This window comes from Cricetulus griseus, chromosome 8 (genome assembly GCF_003668045.3).
Source record: "Cricetulus griseus strain 17A/GY chromosome 8, alternate assembly CriGri-PICRH-1.0, whole genome shotgun sequence".
Lineage (NCBI taxonomy): Eukaryota > Metazoa > Chordata > Mammalia > Rodentia > Cricetidae > Cricetulus > Cricetulus griseus.
Window position 1 is genome coordinate 54,196,972 of NC_048601.1, and position 21,289 is coordinate 54,218,260.

The following is a 21,289-nucleotide window of genomic DNA, read 5'->3' on the forward strand; positions in this document are numbered from 1 at the left end:
AGTTGGTTACACATGGCCTGCTAGCACTGGGAAGAGGGGGGATTGGAGATCACAGTCTCCAGAGTAGAGCCTAGGTGAGAACATTCCCTCAATATTGGGTTTGTAAGAGATATAAGGGCATTCAATAACTCTACAACCTGGAGCTCCATGGAGGTCTGTTTCTTGGGCAGAGTGTGTGTAGGAAGGGTCAGTCTGATGTAGTCCATCATCCCCATGGCTGGAGGAAGTCTACAGGGAGAATGGAGACACAAGGGTAACCAGACCAAGAAGGGAGGGAGAGCTTGGGTGTGATCGTAATGAAGACAGTCCAGAGCCTGAGAGCGGTACCCACCTAGCAGGAAGCGGTACCCACCTAGCAGGAAGCGGTACCCACCTAGCAGGAAGCGGTACCCACCTAGCAGGAAGCGGTACCCACCTAGCAGGAAGCGGTACCCACCTAGCAGGAAGCGGTACCCACCTAGCAGGAAGCGGTACCCACCTAGCAGGAAGCGGTACCCACCTAGCAGGAAGCGGTACCCACCTAGCAGGAAGCGGTACCCACCTAGCAGGAAGCGGTACCCACCTAGCAGGAAGCGGTACCCACCTAGCAGGAAGCGGTACCCACCTAGCAGGAAGCGGTACCCACCTAGCAGGAACACCTAGGGTGCCGAGCAGCAAGGCTGGCTGAACAGATAAAGGCTGGAATCAGCTGTGGAAAGGCTATCCCTGAGAATTACAGAGGGTTTCAGTGCAGGGTGGGGCAGAGGGTATGACAGGAGACAAATGAGAGCAACTGGAGTAGGGCTGTGCTGGAACTTCCACTAGACTGGCCCAGCCGTGTGGAGGCAGCAGGACACACACATGCCCATCAGAAGCCAATCACTACCACAGAACTCCTGTACAGGTGTTTCTGGGAATACTCCACAATCATTAAAAACAACCAAAGAAAAGTTCACCTCATATGTGAAGTTTTCTCCACTTTGTGGTTAGAAAAAGGAAAAGTCAAACAAGTGAATTATGTCTGCAGACCACCCGCAAGGAGGGTGGGAAGTGGCAAGTGCTCTCTATGAGGGCCTGTGCTTTGTGCCATATTAACAGTTGGGTTGGCAGTCTCTCTGACCCCACTTCCAGTCAGGGACAAGGGAAACAGGAAGAGGACATGGAACATACACACACACTGAGAGCATTAGGAACTGTCTGGGGACTCAAGTGGACATCACAGATGAAAACCTTTTTCATCTGTGACCTTCCAGTGTCTCTTGCATCACCGTTTCAAACCCAGACTCAGCTCATTGTGGACACAGCAGCAACCCAGAGCATCACAGTTGTGGCAGACACTGGAGATCTGGGGGTTCAGTGACCTGCAGGACACAATGACCAGACACTAGATGGTAGGTCTTGAAGACACCAAGGATGCGAGTACCCCTTCCAGTTTCATGGTACTATATGAACCATCTTCCCCTTTATTGGCTTAGTGTAACCCCTGGAGTTGGAGGGAGGAGACTGATGTCTGAGCTGATGAATGCCAAAAATTCAAAAAGCACTTAAAACTCACTATGAAGAAGATATGCAACCAATACAGTATAGAGGCGGGGAGGGGGGGGGCTGGAGGGAGGGCTTGGCAGTTAAGAGCATATACCACTTTTCCAGGGGACTGGAGTTTGACTCCCAGCACCCACATCAGGTGACTCACAAATAGCTCTACCTCCAGGCACATAGATACACACATGATTAAAAAACAAAAATAGTCAAAAATAAAATAAAATAAAAATAAAAATAGTCTTTAAAGAAACCACAGGCAATTCAATTCACAACAGGAGAAAAACAAAGTCCATTTGCATCTGAGATGCTGAGTATGCGAATAAAATAATCTCAGACTGCAGAAAAAAACTGGGAAACTGACAAAGACAGAAAAGATGAAGGACAGTGTGTGAAGAAGCTGTTCAGGAGAATTCAGTAGAAACCATCAAATGTTAAGTCTCTCTAGAAAAACTCCCAGGTGCAAATACTTGGTCTACCAGAGTAGAGACAGTCACATGGATAAAGACTGCTGGGCTTGTGATACAGGCCTGTCATACCCAGTGCTCAGGAGGCTGAGGCAGGAGGATTCCAAGTCCAAGACCCTCCCTCCAAGACCCTCCCTCCTAGGCTCAAAGTAAGTGAAAAGTTTCTGCACCTCGATAAGCCCCTCTGCCGATGAAACAATCCAAAAATCAGACCAAATCAAACAGAATTGGGAAAAGCCCACGATTAATGGATACAAAGCTCCAGATGGCCTTCCAGGCCCTCAGAGAAGAGATGGGAAAGAAAGACTGGAAAAACCACACATCTATTTTCTGGGGTGGGGGCAGTTTAAATACTCTGTGGAGTGATCTTTGAGCATCTGGGGAGGAGGTCATCATTTAGGGGGCTTTCTGAGATGCAGCAGGATTTGGAGGGAATAGGGAAGGGGGGCTTGGGGGAAACTTCCACCGAAACATTCCAGACTCTTTGGGTATATGGATGCCAGGGGCTGGGGTGAAGCTTCCACCATAACAGTAAGTTCAAGGTCACCCTGGGTAACTCAACAGGAAATTTATCTAAAATAAATAAAAGTGGGCTGCGGTCATAGTTCAGTAATAGAGTACTTGTCTAGTATGTGCAAGGCTCTAGTTTCCATCCCTAGTACACACACACACACACACACACACACACACACACACACACACACCTACATAATGGTCCAGCATGGTGGCACATACTTTTAATCCCAGAAACCAGGGAAGCAGAGGCAGGTAGATCTGTGAGTTTCAAGGCCCTCCTGCCAGTACTACTTAGTGAGACCCTGCCCCACTGCCTCCTCAACAACAAAAACTCTTAAATTCACTATGAAGACAAAAGACTGACTAAAGGAGTGGAATAGAAAGCCCAGAACTGGACATGTATCTGAGGAGATTTTTGTCCCCACTAGACATGACACTAAAGAGCATCTGAAGCCCTTCCCTCTGAAAAACCACAGCCTCAAAGTACTCCAAAGATCACATCTGGGGCTCCCCAACCACTTAAATTCAGGGGAATCCACAGAGAGCAAAACTTGCCCGTGGTCTCATTCTGAGCAGCAACTGGGGATCAGCATACAGAGAAGCTACCAGGCATGAGACCAGAAGCAAGTCAACCAAACAGGAAAAGATGCCACAGATGAAACTTCCCCTGATCTATAATAAATACCTTCAGACACAGGAGAATAAATTATACCCATGAATCAATTACAGGATACTTTTGCAAAGAACATTCAGGGGGGAAAAGATTTTAGAAATTAAAATTAGGAAACCAGAAATTAAAATCTCCATGGAAATCTTGGAAGACAACATTGAGGAAATCTCTCCAGAAAGAACAAAACCCAAAAATGATGAAAGAGAGAATAAAGTACATGAAAATCAGAGGCATATTATCACCAAGGCATAATACCACAAAATTTCATGGTATTGAGAATATCTTAATGGGTGGGGGGAAGCCTAGAAAAAAATTCAGAAGCAACATTACAATCTGGAAGATAACAGAAAACATCTCTTCCATTTTGCAGGAAGTGAATTTCCAACCTAAATTCAATACACAGTCAAACTAACCCCAGCAATCGAGGACAGTAGAGTAAAAACATTTCCAGATGTACAGGTTGTGAAATAACCTCACTCACATTTTCCTAAGTCCATGCTTCATCGTGTAGACCGTCTACACCAGCATTGACCTTTCAGCCATTCTCCTGTCTCCGTCTCCGCAGTGTGGGGATTATAGACATATGCTACCAAACCTGGCTAAATAAATCCCTTTTAAGCCACTTTTTTTATTTATTAGAAGGCTGGCAAACAGAAAAAGTATCAAAAAAAAAAAAAGTAAAGTAAAAATGGTATGGGAGCCCGGCGTTGGTGGCGCACGCCTTTAATCCCAGCACTCGGGAGGCAGAGGCAGATGGATCTCTGTGAGTTCAAGGCCAGCCTGGTCTCCAGAGCAAGTGCCAGGATAGGCTCCAAAGCTACACAGAGAAACCCTGTCTCAAAAAAAAAAAAAAAAAGTATGGGAAAGGAGAAAGTGAGGGGCTCTCCCAGGTGGTGGTGAGGGCCACCCCAGGTGCAGCTGGGAAGCTGGCATACCTTGGCTCATCTAGTTTGGAACCAGCCTTGAAGAGGTGAGATAGGGAAGCTGCAGGGCTTGACTGTGCTTTAATTCAAACATCAGGGCAAGTTTTGAGAATGGGTTACAGATAAATAAGCTTGTAATGATCCAGGTAAGCAGCAAGCACCAGACAACTCAAGCTCCACAAGAGAGGAAAGGGGCTCCACTACACCACAGCCCTCTGTAGAGCTGGGGTGGGGGCAGGCATGGGTGGGCAGGGTGGTGCTGATGATGTAGACATGACATGGAGATATATATTAGTCTCCAGAGAGTAGATGGCAAAAGTCTACGATGCAAAGAGTCGCTTAATGAATAGGGCTGCAGGCTTGGGGATGTAGCTCAGCCAGCAGAGGACTTTCTTGGCATACAGAGATCCTAGCTGCAACCTCTGCTACCATGGAAATACATACCTGTAATCCCAGCACTGGGGGGATGGCGGCAGGATGACTACCCCAAATTCAAACTCCAAACTAGCTTTGGCTAGAGTGGGGCCTTGTCTCCAAAATGATTAAAAACAGACCCCGGAAGAACCACTTCACACAGCTCAGGTGTGAGGGCTCCACAGGTGGAGACACGTTTTGCCAAGCCTGAGGACTTGAGTGTGATCCTGGGATCCACATGGTGGAAGGATAGAGAACCAATTGCCTCAGGTTGTCCTCTGACTTCTCCTCATGCTATGTGGTCCATGCTTAAGCCCTCCACCCAATTAAAAAACAAAAACAAAAACACAGATGTGTTTGACTCTAAGGTGTGGGAAACTGAGAAGGGGGGGGAATGCTGTGTTTCACAGTAAGCCCTAGATGGATGTCTAAGCTGTAAGATACCCAAAGTAAAGTAAAACCTGGGAAAATGGTTCAAAGTAGTGGTGGACATTGGCAATACCCTGATGGGATGCTTCACAGTGACACTGTTTCAGAAGCTGGCCTTCCTCTATGGCATCTCCATCCGATTCTGCATGAAAAGTGGGAGAGACACGGTCAAGGAGCTGAAAGCACACACAGTCAGTTCCTGGGGTGAGCACCACTGCCAGGTGTGGGGATAGAGCTACCAGCCCTAGGCTTGGTGTACTGCAGAAGTCATGTAGACCCAACGGACTTTGATCCCTAAACCATCTCCAAGGGTTTTAGAGCTGGTGGTTGACTTGTGAAGCAATACTAGCACTAGCCAGGTGGAGGGAGGGCATCACCTGGAAGGGAAGAGGGGGGAACAGGACTAGGACAAGCTGGGGGACTGAGTTCTGCACCCGGATTCTATCCATGCCTGATGGGGGGATAGACCCTTCCCTGGCCAGAGATGCATACCTGGCCTCCTGCTGTGAAATCCTTGAGCCGGCACTGGAGTCTGAGAAGCTTTTTCTTGGCTGGAATTGCCTGGAAGTCTTGGCGACCCTTCTAGAAAAGGCATTGTTGACTGGAAGTTTCAGAGGCTGAGGTCAAGATTACCTGTGCCCTCGGAGATCTCAGGCCTTCTGCTTGAAGAGTACCTACTCTTATAGGGTACGAGGAGCAGGCAAGGCCTGCTGGGTGGGCTAGCCTGGGTTCTGAAGGTTCATTGGCCCCCTCTTCAGCCTGTCGAAAAGGTTCTTCCAGATGAAGTCAATCACCGAGGTAAATGCCAGGTGGGTGGGTGGGTTAATCAAATCATTCTCTTAAACTTACATAAGCTAAGTAAATGGTACTAGGGGTGACAGGGAAGACCCAATCAGCTGGGAGTGGCCCAAGGAGGGATGTGTAGGCTGAAAGGGGAAGGGTTTGGCAGGTGTGCCAGGCTAAAGCAGGGAAAGTAGGCATGGGGAGAGAGCAGAAGGATCCTGACTCATGCCAGGGCCTGGAGGAAACTGGCTCCAAGATAGGGGGCTGGTGCCAGGCTGAGGGGTGAGCACGTGGGCCAAGGAAACTGCACATGTTGTCCTGTTCCCAGGGCCTTAGGGCCGTGGAACAGTGTGGGACACTGAGAATGGAAGCAACAGATTGAGACATTTGAAAGCCACCTCCTGATTGCACGATAGGGCTCAGTTCACTCTGGGAGCTGCTGTCCCTGAGTGGGGCCTGGAATTTTGGAAGGCCAGGAGGTAGGTGGTGATAAGTAGGTGGTGACAGATGAGGAAAGCATAGACCAGCCAAGACTGGTGATGTACAGACTGCCCTTCGGCAGGAAGGAGAGTGGCCTACAGGTTGGAGGCAGAGAGGATCCAGACAGTAGGAGGGACCAGCAAGATGGCTTAGTGGATAAAGGTGTTTACTGTCAAGTCTAATATCCTGAGTTCAACTCCGGGTTCCACATAGTGGAAAGAGAGAATCAACTCCCAAAACATTGTCCTCTGATCTCCACCCATGTACGGTGGCACTCAAATGCCAACCTAATTAAACGAATTCACGTGGTAGGTAAATAATTTTTTTTAAGACAGTGGAAGGAAGGGGTGACTGTTCTATGATGGGGTTGTGAGTTGGGTCCCCACCTGTTGGGAGAGAGTCTGAAATGTGGCAACACCATCTGGACTTTGCCTCATGCGTTGTGAACAGCCTATGGAACTGAGACGGAGTTGGAAGCCAGCTGAGACTCATCGTGTTGTCTGGACCATGGAAAGGACAAACAATAGGGCTACAGGGTACAGGAACCCCGATTAGTCCTCAGCATCAACAGAACAGTAAAAAGTAAAACAAAGGCCCTGGGTGGAGGAACAGAATGCAAGGAGCAGGATAGGAGCCCAAGCCTGCGTCAGAAGTGCTTCTCAAATGAGTGCTTAAGCGATGCAATTCAATTAGCCTTTTGCTTTATTTTAATGGTGCTGGGGACCAGAAACTGATTGGAAGAGCTGTCCCATTGAGCTATGTGTTCTAGCCAGACATCCCCCACCTTGGCTTTGGTAGCCAAGATTACACATGTGCCAACCTACAGCTAGACTTTTCTTCTTCTGTTTTTTTGTTGCCGACTTTTTAAAACAATGTTCTCTGCCGGGCAGTCGTGGCGCATTCCTTTAATTCCAGTACTTGGGAGACAGAGGCAGGTGGATCTCTGTGAGTTCAAGGCCAGCCTGGTCTACAGAGTGAGTTCCAGGAAAGGCTCCAAAGCTACACAATGAAATCCTGTTTCAAACAACCAAAAAAGAAAAACAAAAAACAAATCAATGTTCTCAATATAAAATGTGCCTGTTTTAAGCACACAGTTCAGTGGGTTTGGTAAACACATGCAGGTAACCCCCATCGGTGAGATGGGATCTCCTTCTCTCTTCAGACAGCTGCTCCCGCCTTCAGCAGCCCCTCAAGCCTTCAGGCTCAGGCAATGGTTCAGCTGCTTTTCATCACTATGGGGATTTTGAAAAGTGGGCTCTCACACTTTCAGCTGGGCTGCTTCTTTGTCTCCCTCAGCCCCATCCCCAGGGTCTCAGGTAGCCCAGACTGGCCTTGAGTATGAACTCTGATCCCCTGCTCCCACCCCTGCTGCTGGGATTACAGATGGAGTATCACCATGCCAGCTGTGGTGGTTTGAATAGGATGACTCCCATAGGCTCATGTATTTGAATACTTAGTCACTAGGGAGTGGAACTCTTTGATAGGATTAGAAGGAGTAGGAGGTGTGGCCTTGTTGGAGGAAGTATGTAAGTGGGGGGGGGGGCGCCGCCAGTGGGCTTTGAGGTTTCAAGAGTCCATGTCAGGCCCACTCTCATTCTCTCTCTCCTCTGTCTGGAGATCAGGTTGTAGTTCTCAGCTACTTCTACAGCACCATGTCTGCCTGCCATGATGATAATGGACTAACTTTGAAACTGTAAGCCAGCCCCAATTAAATGCTTTCTTTCGTAAGAGTTGCCTTGGTCATGGTGTCTCTTCACCGCAATAGAACACCTATTTATGCAGCGCTGGCTATCCAGGGCTTCTGGCATGCTAAGCAAACACTAACCAACTAACAAACTCATCTATATCCCCAATCCCTTTTTTCCCTTTTTCTTTTTCTCATTCTTTTCTTTTGCAGTACTGGAGACTGAGCATGACATTATTTGTCTTTTTTTTTCTTATTTCCTTCCTTGCTTGATCTCTCTATCTATCTCTCCTTTCTTCCTCCCCCCCTCTTTCTCTCCTGCGTTGGGTGGGGCTTTTTTTTTTTTTCCGGCGCCAACTTGATTCCACAAGCTGGACTCAATCACCTGAAAAAGAGCCTCAACTGAGAACATGCCTCCATCAGGCTGACCTGTAGGCAAGTCTGTGATGCATTTTTTTTTCTTTTTTGGTTAATGATTGACGTAGGAGGGTCCAGACCACTGTGGGTAGTACCATCCCTGGGCAGGTGGCCCTGAGTTTTATAAGAAAGTATACTGAGCAAGCCACGGGGCTCAAGCCAGTAGCAGTGCTTCTCTATGGTCTCTGCTTTGGTTCCTGACTCGAGGTTCCTGTCTTGACTTCTTTTGATGATGGATATGACATGGAATGTAAGCCAAATAAACACTCCCCCCCCAGGTTGCTTTTGATCAAAGTGTTTATCACAGCACAAAAACCCAAAGACACCATTGCTCTCCCTCCCTCCCTCCCTTTTTCTCTCTCCCCCCTTCTCTCCCTTCCTCTCTTCCCCTCCCCTCTCTCTTTTCCTTTTGAGTTTGTTTCATACTATGTAATCTAGGTGGCTGAGGAACTTGAAGCAGTGGTGGGATAATAGGTAATCCACTATAGCCCTGATCCTTTTTTCTTGGCCTTCTTTGTGTCTGTGCAGCGGCTTCCCAGGGTTTTCTGTGCCTTCTGCAAAGGCTGATGCTACAGTCACTGCTCTTTGCTCAGAAATTCCATGCTTGTGCAGTTGGTTGTAGTCTGAGTGGTGTCCTGGAGCTGTGGAGTCGGTCCTGTGTTGATAGGCAGTGAGTTGAAGCCCCCATTTATGCAGCTTTACTGTTTTTACCTATTGATATTTTTCCATCCCACAATCTGTCCATCCACTGGCCCCCCGTGGCAATTGAGGCTCCACTCTCTGTGGCAGTTTCTCAGACTGTCCTTGTATGGTGACCTTGACCATGAGGAGTGTGGCCAGGCTTAGGGATATTATCCTGGAATGGAATTTACTTGGTGCCTTTCATGTGGACTGGGACCAGGCTGCACCTTTGTGAGGATGCTGACATCACCTTCCCAAAGTCTCAGGCTACATGTCACCTGATTGAGGAAGGGCTTTCCAAGCCCCTCCCCAACCAAGAGAAGGCACTTTCTGTACTGTTACTTGGGAAAGTCACTCTCCTGATAGCATAGTATCTATCTAAGTTGGAACATGTGTCTGGAAGATCAGCCTGCCGTCCCTGGAGAGTCATTTAATCACTTACATTGGCTTTGACTTGTGGATATGCATTCTGTACCGTGTGTTATAATCCAACACCTACCTGAAATACTTTGCTAATTATTATCATTATTAAACTCATTATTAGCAATCAGTAGTTAACTATCTGGCTGTTCCAAGACTCCAGCCCTCGCTACTAAGGCTGTCAGTTGGAAGCTGGGTCCTTGTGTGCTCCATAGTGACAGTCAGCTCTCCTATTCTGGTTCCTGTTCCATTCTCCTCTAAGAATGGAGTGGACTGACAGTAGCAGGAAAACACAGGGAACCTCCAGCTAGGTATGATGACACACACCTTTAATCCCAGCTTTTTGAAGGGAGAAGTAAGGGGATCACTGAGTTCCAGACCAGCTTGGTCTATATATTGAGTTCTAGGCCAACTTAAGGATACATAGTTAGTCTCTGTCAAAACAAAAACAAAAAAAAAGCAGAGAGATTTTTACTTGCAGCAAAGGAGTAATGACTCAGGTAGGAAAATAACAACTTGAACGACAATTCAGAAACTCTGAGCCCCTCAGTGGCAGCAGCAGGATGTCAACCTAGAGACTGGCATTATTTGTGTTAGCCTCTGCCTCTCTTTAGGCTTCAAGGAGCCAGCTGAGGGATTGGAGGGATGCTGGCCTAGAGCCCTTCCTTTCAGAGCAAGTCTGCAGAAAGCATACAGCTGATGAGAGTAGGAGAGCCGCAGGTTTCCCCTCTTTGGCAGATCCTGAAGGCCTGAGTTCCCAGGAGTGAGTGGGTTCACATGCTTTCAAATAAAGCAGCTGATCCCACAAGCCCTCAAGGCAAGAACAAATTTCCTGCCTGGGAAGAGCAGGACAGTGCAAGCTGAAGAGGAGTTCTGCCTGAGGTTGGTGTCCTGTGGGTCTGCCCTGGGAAAGGAAGTCAGCTAAGACAGATGGATTCCAACATGGTACAGGACTCGGGGAGATGTTGTGTGCCCTTGTTATAGAGAACCTGGTAACCTTGATTGGCTAGATGTGTGTACATGCAAATGAAGTATGAAATTCAACCAATCAGGAATGTGCTGAGAAAGCCCACCCAAACCTCAACATGTTCTCAATAGGTCTACTGTTCTGTCCCCTTCCCCCCTCCCTAATGTTGCAGCAGAGTAGGGAAAGTGAAAGAAGGTCGAGGACACCCCTCCAACACACAGTTTTCCCATCAGTTCTGGCTCTGATTGCCACAGAGCCAAAGTAGTCTGCTGTAGAGCCTGACCTCATTTTTAGCTGCCAGAGCCTGCTTTCTAGGCTGACCAGAGCCCTCCAGTCATGGCTGCAGGCTCTCAAGTGATGCCTTCGGGGTTCTATCAGCGAGGGGTTTCAGTGCTTTAGTCCTCTTGCTGCCACAGCAGCCATGAGGCAGAAGGCACCTGACTGTCAGAATAATGGCAGATCTGCTTGCTGGGGCTGTGCAGTCAAAGGTGTGGGCACGGGAAGTTGGGTGGAGGGGTGGGAGTGGCATTCACTGCTACAAGAGTCTGACTGCCTTCACACCTAGGGTTCTCAGCTGCTGCTATGCAGCTAGGATCTCAGATAGCTCCTGGGAGCCCTCCTGCTGCTGTTGCTAGCTAGGGTTGTCATGGGGGCTGTTTCTACCTGTATCACCACGGCCCATGGAACTTTGTTTTGTTTGGTTCCTGCCCTCCACCCCCATCCTCCCTGGGTTTTCATGTGCTTTAGAATTGAACACACATGTTCTTCTCTTGCTGTGTCATGGAAGTCCTCCCCTGGTGGCAGCTCACAGTGTGAAGTTTGTGTCCCATCGAAGAGACTTTCACTTATTCCAAAGTCAAAAAGAGTGACCTAAGGCATGAGTACAGTTTTAGCAAAGGAACAGGTGGGTTAGTCAGGGAAGCAAGTCAGGGACCTCTAAGAGCTCACAGTGACTCTGGTTTGGCAGTTGCTAACCCTGCGTGTGCCGGGCATGGCTCTCAGTCCTACCCCTGTGACCACGCATTCCGTCTACCCAGCAGCTCCAGGGGGTGAGTACTGCCAGCATTCTTACTCTCCAAATGAAGCCACTGAGGAATGGGGTGATTGAGTGTCCATAGCCTGTGAGCAGAACCAGGGTGTGAACCCCGAGTCCAGCCCTCCTCAGCACATCCCCGTCACCAATGAGAGATCCCAACATAAGCCTGAAGTGACATTTGGATTCAACTGGAAATCAAACTCTTCTTAGTTTTCTTTCTAATTTTTAATTTATTTATCAGTTCACATTTATTTATTTAATGTGGGGGTGAGGGACACTGGGGTTATGGATGGTTGTGAGCCACACTGTGGGTGCTGGAAATCAAACCCAGGTCCTCTGCAAGAGCAACATGTGCTCCCAACAGCTGAGCTACTTCTCCAACCCTTCTTAGTCATCTTATTCATGACAATATCACTTGAATATACTCATAAAATTATAATTAATATTGTTTTCCCATAAACTAAGATCTTTTAATTTTCTCATTTGGGACAACATCACTGAATTGTCTCATAAAACTATCATTAATATTTATTGTTTGCTTACAAACAATTTTATTCATGACTGTTTCATTATTTTAATCCATTATTTTAATATTAATAAATCTCCCTCACCTTTTATTAGCTAGTTTTGTATTATTACAACACAATACTTTGGGTAGCCAACTATATAAAAAGAAAAGATTTTCTTGGCTCACAGCATTGTTGGCAGAAAGTCGCAACATGACACAGATTTTTCTCCTTGCTAAGGGGCCTGCCAGGGCTGGAGTGGTGAGAGCAGAAGTCACAGCAAGTGGCCACATTGTGGAGGGCCGTGTGTGCCTGACATGAGCACGAGCACACTCGTGTGTGTGTGTGTGTGTGTGTGTGTGTGTGTGTGTGTGTGTGTGTTTGTGTAGCAGCAGGAACAGGAGGCTAAGAGTTATAAAGAGAGACATTATCGGAAAAGAGCTAATCAATTGACAGAGACTTTTTATTGTGGTGTCAACAAATCTTCATGAAAAGCTTACATGACCACACAGGAAGACAGAGAGACAAATAGAGGCCCACAATCCCCTCTGTCTGAGTTATTGCTCTATCGCTGTGAAGAGACACCATGACCATGGCAACTCTTATTTAAAAAAAAAAAAAAAAAAAGCACTTAATTGGGGCTGCTTTACAGTTCCAGAGAGTTAGTCCATTATTATCCATGGCTGGGCATGTGGCAGCACACAGGCAGACATGGTCCTTGAGAGCTGCATCCTGATCCACAGGCAGGAGAGGGAGAGAGAGAGAGAGAGAGAGAGAGAGAGAGAGAGAGTCTACCAACTAGGACTAGACATTCAAATCTAATGAGCCTATTCTCATTCAAACAACCAAACCCTGAAGTGCACACCCCAATGACCTAGCTTATCAGGCTCCCATTTCTTAAAGATTCTACCATCCCCCGATAGAGTCACCCTGGGACCAAGTAAGTCCCTGTTACTATATACCATCCCCCGATAGAGCCACCCTGGGACCAAGTAAGTCCCTGTTACTATAGACCCTTGGATAAATTGCATCCAAGCCACCAAACACATTTGCCATTGGTCTTCTGTATTGCATGGGGCTTACAGTCACTAGGAGGCTCATTCAAGGTCAGATCTAATGAGCCTTGCGTTGGCATAACGTAATCCAGGTTCAGCCACTTTTGAGTCTGCATAGTCAGCTCACATACCTAACACCTCCAGAAGTGGTAGGATAAATTTGCTCAAAACAAAACAAAATGAAGAAAAAAACCTCTTTGGGAAGACAGTTCAGTCTGTAAAGTACTTGTGTGGGGACCTGAGTTTGAGCCCCAGAACCCATGTAAACTGGGCATGGAGGCTCATGGTTGCAATCCCAGCTCTGGGGAGGCGAGACTGGACTTCCTGGCTGGCCAGCCTAGCCTACCAGCAAGCTCCAGTTCCAGACTTTGTCTCAAAAAAAAAAAATGAAGTGGACACTTGTGCTGGCTTGTCATGTGTCAACTTGACCCAAACTGGAGTTATCTGATAGGGAACCTCAATTGAGGAAATGCCTCCATAAGACCCAGATGTAAGGCATTTTCTTAACTAGTGATCAATGGGTGAGGGCCCAGCCCAATGTGGGTGGTGCCATCTCTGGGCTGGTGTCCTGGGTTCTATGAGAAAGCAGGCTGAGCAAGCCATAAGGAGCAAGCCAGTAAGCAGCCTCCCTCCATGCCTCTGCATCAGCTGCTGCCTCCAGGTTCCTGCCCTGTTTGAATTCTGGTCCTGTCTTCTTTCAGTGATGTACTGTGATATGGAAGTGTAAGCGAAATAAACCCTTTCCTCCCCAGCTCGTTTTTTTGGTCATGGTGTTTCATTGTAGCAATAGTAACCCTAAGACAACAGTTCCTGCAGAATGGCTGCAAGGTTGATCTCTGATCTCCACAAGCACATGCATACATGCATGTACACGCATGCACACCCAGGTACACATAGGCATTTGTCTGTGTGTGTGTGTGTCACTTCAGGAGCTCCTGCTGCAGAGCACCCTTCCAGTGCAAACTTGCTGTGGCATGGACAATTCAATATAAATTATGAAAGTTTAAAACATAGCTTAAACATAAAGAATTCTAACACAAGGCCAATGGCTAGACAGAGAGTCTCGAGTCAGAAAGATAAAAAGGAGGCTGGGGTATGGAGGAGCCGTCAGGAGAGTCCAACACACACTTAATGGGTAGAGAGGCGCCATTCAGAGAACAGTAAAAAAATCTTCTGGAATTGAGAGAAAGCATGAGTGCTCAGAGAAGAATGGAAATTTGAAAAAAAAAAGGATAAAAATAAATAACTTTACACCCAAGCATTGTGTGGGTGAACCTGCCAAAAACAGGAGGCAAAGAGAACCAGCAGAAAGCGACTGCGACAGAAAGAGATATATTGTCTGAAAACAGCTAATCAGTTGACAGAGACTTCTTATTGGCGGTGTCAACAGATCTTCAATGTGTGTAGAGAAGACGGTGTCAGGGAAAGTTTTGTGCCAGCTGATGCTTGGGAGAGAAGCTGAAGGCAAGAAAATATTTTTTAAGCTCTGCAGAAAAATTAGAGCTCCGTCTAACTCCCCAGGAAAGAACTTTAAAACATTGTCTTAAAGAAAGAGGATTCATTCTAAAGGAGGCATGACCGCCCATGAATGAACAACCAATCTGTGTGCCTTGTGACCAGGCAGCGCTCCACACCTGATAACCAGAAGCTCTGCAAACAGAGCCAGGGAGCAGAACACTGTAATGGGGTGGGTGGGGGGAGTTATGCAATAGGGCAACAGGAGTTCAATCATCTGGTCTGCCCCTGGCATCATCTGAGTCATTAAAACATAGATTCTGGTCTTGAGAGAGGGCTCTGTAGTTAAAAGCACTTGCTGCTCAATCATGAGAGCAGGAACTTGCTGCTTCAGTTCCTACATCAGCTGGCTCACAAATGCCACATAACTCAGGCTCTGAGGGATCTGCTGCCCTCTTTTGGCTCCCATAGACACTGCAAACACCTGTGTGTATGCACTCACACACATAAATATATGTGTATATAAATAAAACATGGATGCTAGTCCCTTTCTTCCATGGCTCCTAATGGAGTGGAGCCATGGGTGGCAGATGTCCTCCCCAAAGGAATAAGCCACAGGTCAGGGCCAGTGGGAGATGGGTCTGGTTGAGCTCCCTTCTATTCAGATTCAAATCCCATTCCAAGCCTGTGGCAAAATACTATGGGGTTGTTGCTGTGACTCTGTGTTCTATTTAGTGTTGCAAGCGTCATGCAAGGGCTGCTGAGTGGTAATTTGGTCTGCCACCAACCAAGAAAATGATGAGGACTTGGAGAAAACAGGAAGAGCAGCTTTCAGCTGCTAGATGTGGCAAACACAATAATTACATGTTTTCCCTGGAAAACACTTTAATATACTTTCAACACACACACATAAGAAGTATTTAAATGTTTTCTCCAAAATTTTTCTTCTTTGGAAAATTGGCATGTAGCATGCTGTCTTCTGGCTGTAGGTAAGATGTCAAATTAGCATGGGACCACAGCTTCCCAAGAGAACCTCAGAGAGGTTCCAGAGATAGAGTGAGAGGAGAGGGCTGTCACTCCCCCTGAAATCAGTGGGGACTCCAAGAGCAACTAGTGGTGCTTGCAGTCCTGAGAATGCATTGGGAAGTCCTAAGCAGATGATGGCAAGGGCATGGAAGGGGGGGTGAGGAGGGATGCTTTTGAGGGCAACTGTCACCATCCCAAATTATTTTAGGTAAGCCACAATCTGTGACTTACATGATGAGGCCAAAGGGGGTCTACGGAATGCATGAGGACTCTCAAAAGTCAGGGAGGAAAGAGCAAGGGGGCATTAGAAGTGAATGGATGACAATCCACTGAAGGGGAAGCCAGAACTTCGAACAGAAGAGGATCTCAGCCTTCCCAGCAAAGACACTGAAGTGTGCCTACAAATCCATCAGATGGTCAAGAATGCCCTTAGACTCGGGCTTTTGAACACTTGGTCTCCAGTTGGTTGCTCTGTTTGGGGAGGTCTGGGAGGTTCAGCATTGGTACAGGAAGGGAAGTACACCATTGAGGATGGATTTTGAGGTTAAAACTCATGCTGCTTCCAGTCTGCCTCTGCTACATGCTCACGGTTCCAGCCACCATGCCTGCCACCTGCTACCATACTGTCCCCGCCTGCCATTACGGTCTATAACCGTCTAGAACTGTAAACCAAAATAAACTCTTGTAGAGTTGTCTTGATCATGGTATTTTATGACAACAACAGAAAAGCAGCTACTACAATCAGTGTCAGGGTGATGCATGGTTTGGGGGAGGGGTCCAATGTATCTTGGACTCTTCTACCTGGAATGTGACTCTAGACATTCTGGAGAACAAGCCAGTGGTGAGTCAAAGCATAGCATTTGCCCAGTGGCCCAGATACTCCCATACAGATCAGTCCCGAGGGAAGTCAGGTTTTGTCAGAAACACAGCAAAGCAGGGGTTGACCTCACCTTGTTATTTGGGCAACCAGGAAGACTGAAACCCCCAGGATGTTCTTTGCCAGAGGAATGGAGGGATAAGCATGGTGGCCATGAGGCCAGAGTATCTGACAAAGAGTGAGCACCACAGTGTGGAGGGTGTGGGACACATCTAGTGAGGGAAGAGAAGAAACACTGTCCACCTAATCATATATTATCATTTATGCAAGCTGAACACAGTGCATCAGTCAACAACAGACCAAAGGACCATCAAGAAATTCTGCTACCCGTTAACCTTGTAGCCCTCATTCCACGATGTTTGCACATTGACAAAAGCATATCTCGGAAAGTGTCCCTGATTGCTGGGCAATAATACATCGATGTATTTGCAGAAGGTAATTGTGATGATTAATCTTGATTGCCAAATAGATGAATAGATGGGACTGAAAATCACCATGGAAACAAGCCTTTGGGCATGTCTGTGAGGGAGTTTCTAGTATGCTAATTGAGATAAGAAGGCCCACCCTGCATGTGGGCAGCAACATTCCATTGGCTGGAATCCCAGACTGAGTACCAGTGTTCATCTCTCTCTGCCTCCTGAGTGTGGATGCAATGTGACTGGCTGCCTTGTGTTCCTGACACCATGATGGGCTGTACCCTCAAATCATGAGCCAAAATATAGCCCCTTTCCTTACATTGCTTTACTCAAGTATTTGCCACAGCAATGAGCAGAGACAGACAGAGCTCAAAATACCCTCAGAGAGAGTTTTACACAAGGATGAGTAGAGCCAGCCACAAACTGAGGAAGAAGCCGAGTTTGTCTGCAGATGTGGTTGTCTCTTCCTTTCTTGGTGCTTCAGAGTGGCTACCTTTGCCAAGGTCATTTGAGTAAGTTCTGGCTCAAAGGTTCCATTCTTCAGCCCACTTTTGCTTCAGAACCATGAATTCCAGGCTGTGCTTTAAGGGCTCTGATGTAAGTTGTAGAAAATGACCTTCCTTCTTGACTATACAGTTAACTACTCATCTGCTCCTTCATCCTGCCATGGGGAAAAGAACACACTGGTGGTTTAAATTGCATTAAACTGGTAAATTAGCTGAAGAGTTGACATATTTTGTTTATTTTTAACTATGTGTATGTGAATTTGTACATACACACATTTCCTGTCTATCATTGAGGCATATATATCTATCATCTATTATCTATTTCACATCTATACTTCCTTTCTCTTAATTATCTAATCCTCCCATCTACCCACTTATTGATCTATGTATTCTACTCCATCAGTTCTTCTATTATCTGTCAATCATTATATATCTTTATCAGTCATATACCTATCATCTTTTATATCTGTATCTACCTTATCCATCCATCCATTCGTCCATCCAATCTATCCATTTGTTACATCAATGTATATAACTTCTGTACATGGCCATCTATGCCTTGTGAAGCTACACATGAGCCCACACTGATGACTCCAACCCTGGTCCATGGCCTGCTTCCATGATGAGAATCCTGGCTCCCTGGCATGCCCATTTCATGCACATGCACATGATTGTTGAGTCTCATGGCACATGTTCAGTGGTGGTATATAGGAGACCTTTCACTCAGAGCTCAGTGCTTCCAGAACATCTCATTAGGCTTAGGTTCCTTTTTTGTTTTTTGTTTTTGGCTTCCACCATGTCTGAAAGGCTGAGCATCTCTCTTGTCCTCTACAGCCTGCTGTGGAGTTGCTCACACCTGTGTAACACAGTTGGACTGTTTGGCCCCTTTTTGCCTTCCACATTGGAATCCTTCTACTTCCTGAATGATTTTTAAGTTTGAATATGTTAACGCTCTCTCCTGCTGCTGTAAAGCTGCATGGGTTTGAACAAGTGTGAGTGTCACGTGTTCCCGACAGAAACACACAAGACAGTTCCACCACAGTGCCACGCTTCATCTGTTCAACCTGCCCCTGAGGCTTGATTTTCAAGCATCGCTATGGTTTTGCCTTTTTAGAATGTTGTATAATTGGACTCAGATCGTGTGTAGCTAGCTTTTTCTTGTCTGGCTCTTTTGCCTAACAATTAAAATTTATCTGTAGCATTTTGTTCCTTGATATGGTCTTTTTTCCCCCACTCTTAAATAATGGATTTTACTTTTCATGCAAGTTTTTGTGTGTATTATTACTTTTAAGTGTACAGAAAAACTGAACAGAGCATACAGCATTTTCACTGAAGCCGGGTCCTTATGACTCCTATTATCGATACCTTGTAGCATTCTGTTTTCTGCAATGAGTGGATGAAGCTGCACACATTATAACTAATGGAAGCTTGTGGTTTACACTGACAGTCTCTTGAATAGTGTCCACCATAGATGTTTCAGACAGAATATTGTCACTGCCTAAGTAACCTCTATATTCATCCCTCTACACGCTTCTCAAATGGGTCCAATCACCTGGAGTATACTCTTTTCAACATTTAAGATGAATTTTGAGGGACTAGAGAGATGGCTCAGTGGTTAAGAACACTGGCTGCTCTTCCAGAGGACCTGGATTTGATTCCCAGCAGCCACATAATGGCTTACAACCAGTAAGTCTAGTCAAGAAGATCCAAACCCTCTCATGGCCTCCACAGGCATTGCATGCAAATGATGCATAGACATATTTGCAGGCAAAACACCCATATACATAAATGATGGAGGAGGTCCTTCTGTATGCTGTGGATATATGTTTCTCCTATTGATGAAGAAAGCTATTTTGGCCAGTGGACACACAGAATTTAGCTAGGTGGGAATTCCAAACAAAGAGGCAGAGAAAGGACAGTTGCCATGTAGCTGCCAGGGAGGCAGGATCCCTGGGCATCATTGGTAAGTCAAGGCCATGTAGAAATACATAGATTAATAAGAATGGGTTGCCGGGCATTGGTGGCGCACGTCTTTAATCCCAGCACTCGGGAGGCAGAGGCAGGCGGATCTCTGTGAGTTCGAGACCAGCCTGGTCTACAAGAGCTAGTTCCAGGACAGTTTCCAAAGCCACAGAGAAACCTGTCTCAAAAACCCCCCCAAAAAAATAATAATGGGTTAATAATTAAGAGACAGCTAGCCAATAAGAAGACTAAGCCAATAAATATATATTAAGTCTCTGAATGGTTATTTCTTAAGCAGCTATGGAACCTGGTGGGAAGAGGAAAACCAGTTCAGTGGGACCGAGATAGATGGAGAAAATCTCCTAAACATAAAATAAAATAAATATTTTTAAAGATTAATTTTCATGTTGTTAGTTTTTGTGGTGGTTGCAGCTGTTTATTTTTGTACTCCAGGCTAGCCCTAAACTTGCCACCTTCCCAAGTGTGTGACATCTAGCTCTTGATGTCTTTTCATAGCTTGATAGCTAATTTCTTTTCACTTTTAATAATATTTCACAGTTGGGATAAGCTGGTTAGGTTTTGTCAACTTGGCACAAGCTAGAATCACTTGGAAAGAAGGGAACCTCAAATGAGGAATTGCCTCCGTTAAATTGTCATGGGGTTACATCAGCAGGGCATTTTCTTGATGTATGATTGATGCAGGAAGGCCCAACCCACTGTGAGTGGTGCCATTCCTAGGCAGGGGCCCCTAGGCTTTATAAGAAAACAGGCTGAGCAAGCCATTGACAGCAAGTCAGTAAGCAGCTTCCTTCATGGTTCCTGTCTCTACTCCTGCTGGAGCTCAGGTCCTCAAAGATAGACTATAAACCAGATAAACCCCATCCTCCCCAAATTGATTTTGGTCAGTGTTTTATCACAGCAACAGAAAACCAAACCAAGACAAGGGGTGATGGGAGCTGGATGGATGCTCAGTGGTTAAGAGCACTTGATCTTCCAGAGGACCCAAGTTCAGTTCCTAACACCTACATCAGACAACTCACAACCAGCTAGAACTCCAGCTCCAGGGGCCCTCTTTTGGCCTCCATGTGGCTTTTGTGCAAGTAGAATTCTCCCTCTCCCTCCCTCCCCCTCTTTCTCTCTCCCCTCCCCGCCTCCTCCTCTCTCTGCTCTCCTCTCCTTCTCCCTGTCCCCCTCTCCACCCCCTCTCTCTCCCACTCTCTCTTCTGTGCACATTAATGATAATAATAATTAATAATAATAATATCTCTCACTTCATCCTTTCATCGATTGAAGGTCTCTCAGATGCTTCTTAGATTTGCTAATTAAGAACAAAGCCGTTATGAACATCTATGAGCAAGTTTTTGTGTGCATAAGCCTTCGGGTAATTTGGGCAAATCCCTAGGAGTACAGGTTGCAGACTTTATAGTGACAACATACTTAACCCTGTCAGAAGTGGCCAGACTGGTTTCAGAGTGTCCAAACCACTTTGAGTCCCACCAGTTTACTAAGGCCTATTCCCTTCATCCAATCTGGTCCCTGTGCCTGCTGCTGTTCTGGATTGTAGCCATTCTAACCCACCTGTGAATTACACTGTTTCAGTTTGTGTTTCCCAATGACAAACGCTGTTGAGATCTTTTCCTATGCCTAGCTGTCACAATACCTCTTTTAATATATCCAGAATTAAAGTCCTCCGCTTATCTTTTCCAGCAAAATACATAGTACATTTCCTTACAGCATTGTTCACAATTTTCTGTGAAAGCACTTTCCGAGGATTTAATATATCCTGTCCCTGTGCAAATGAGATTCTTTTTGGATGGTAGGGGATGCTGGTATTGCATAGAAAAGCCAGGTACTTGAGGAAAACTCTCTCAGATTGAAGCCTCTTAATTAATTCCAGTTATTTTTCTTCAATACTCTTGGGAAATATAGACATATAAACATATCATTTATAATAATTATGATTTTGTGTCTTCACTTACAAGAATTATACCTTTTATCACTGGTGCATATGTAACTGAAGTGGTTGGGAAATGTTAAATAAAAATGATGGAAACCAAGATTACATTTTATTCCTCATTCTG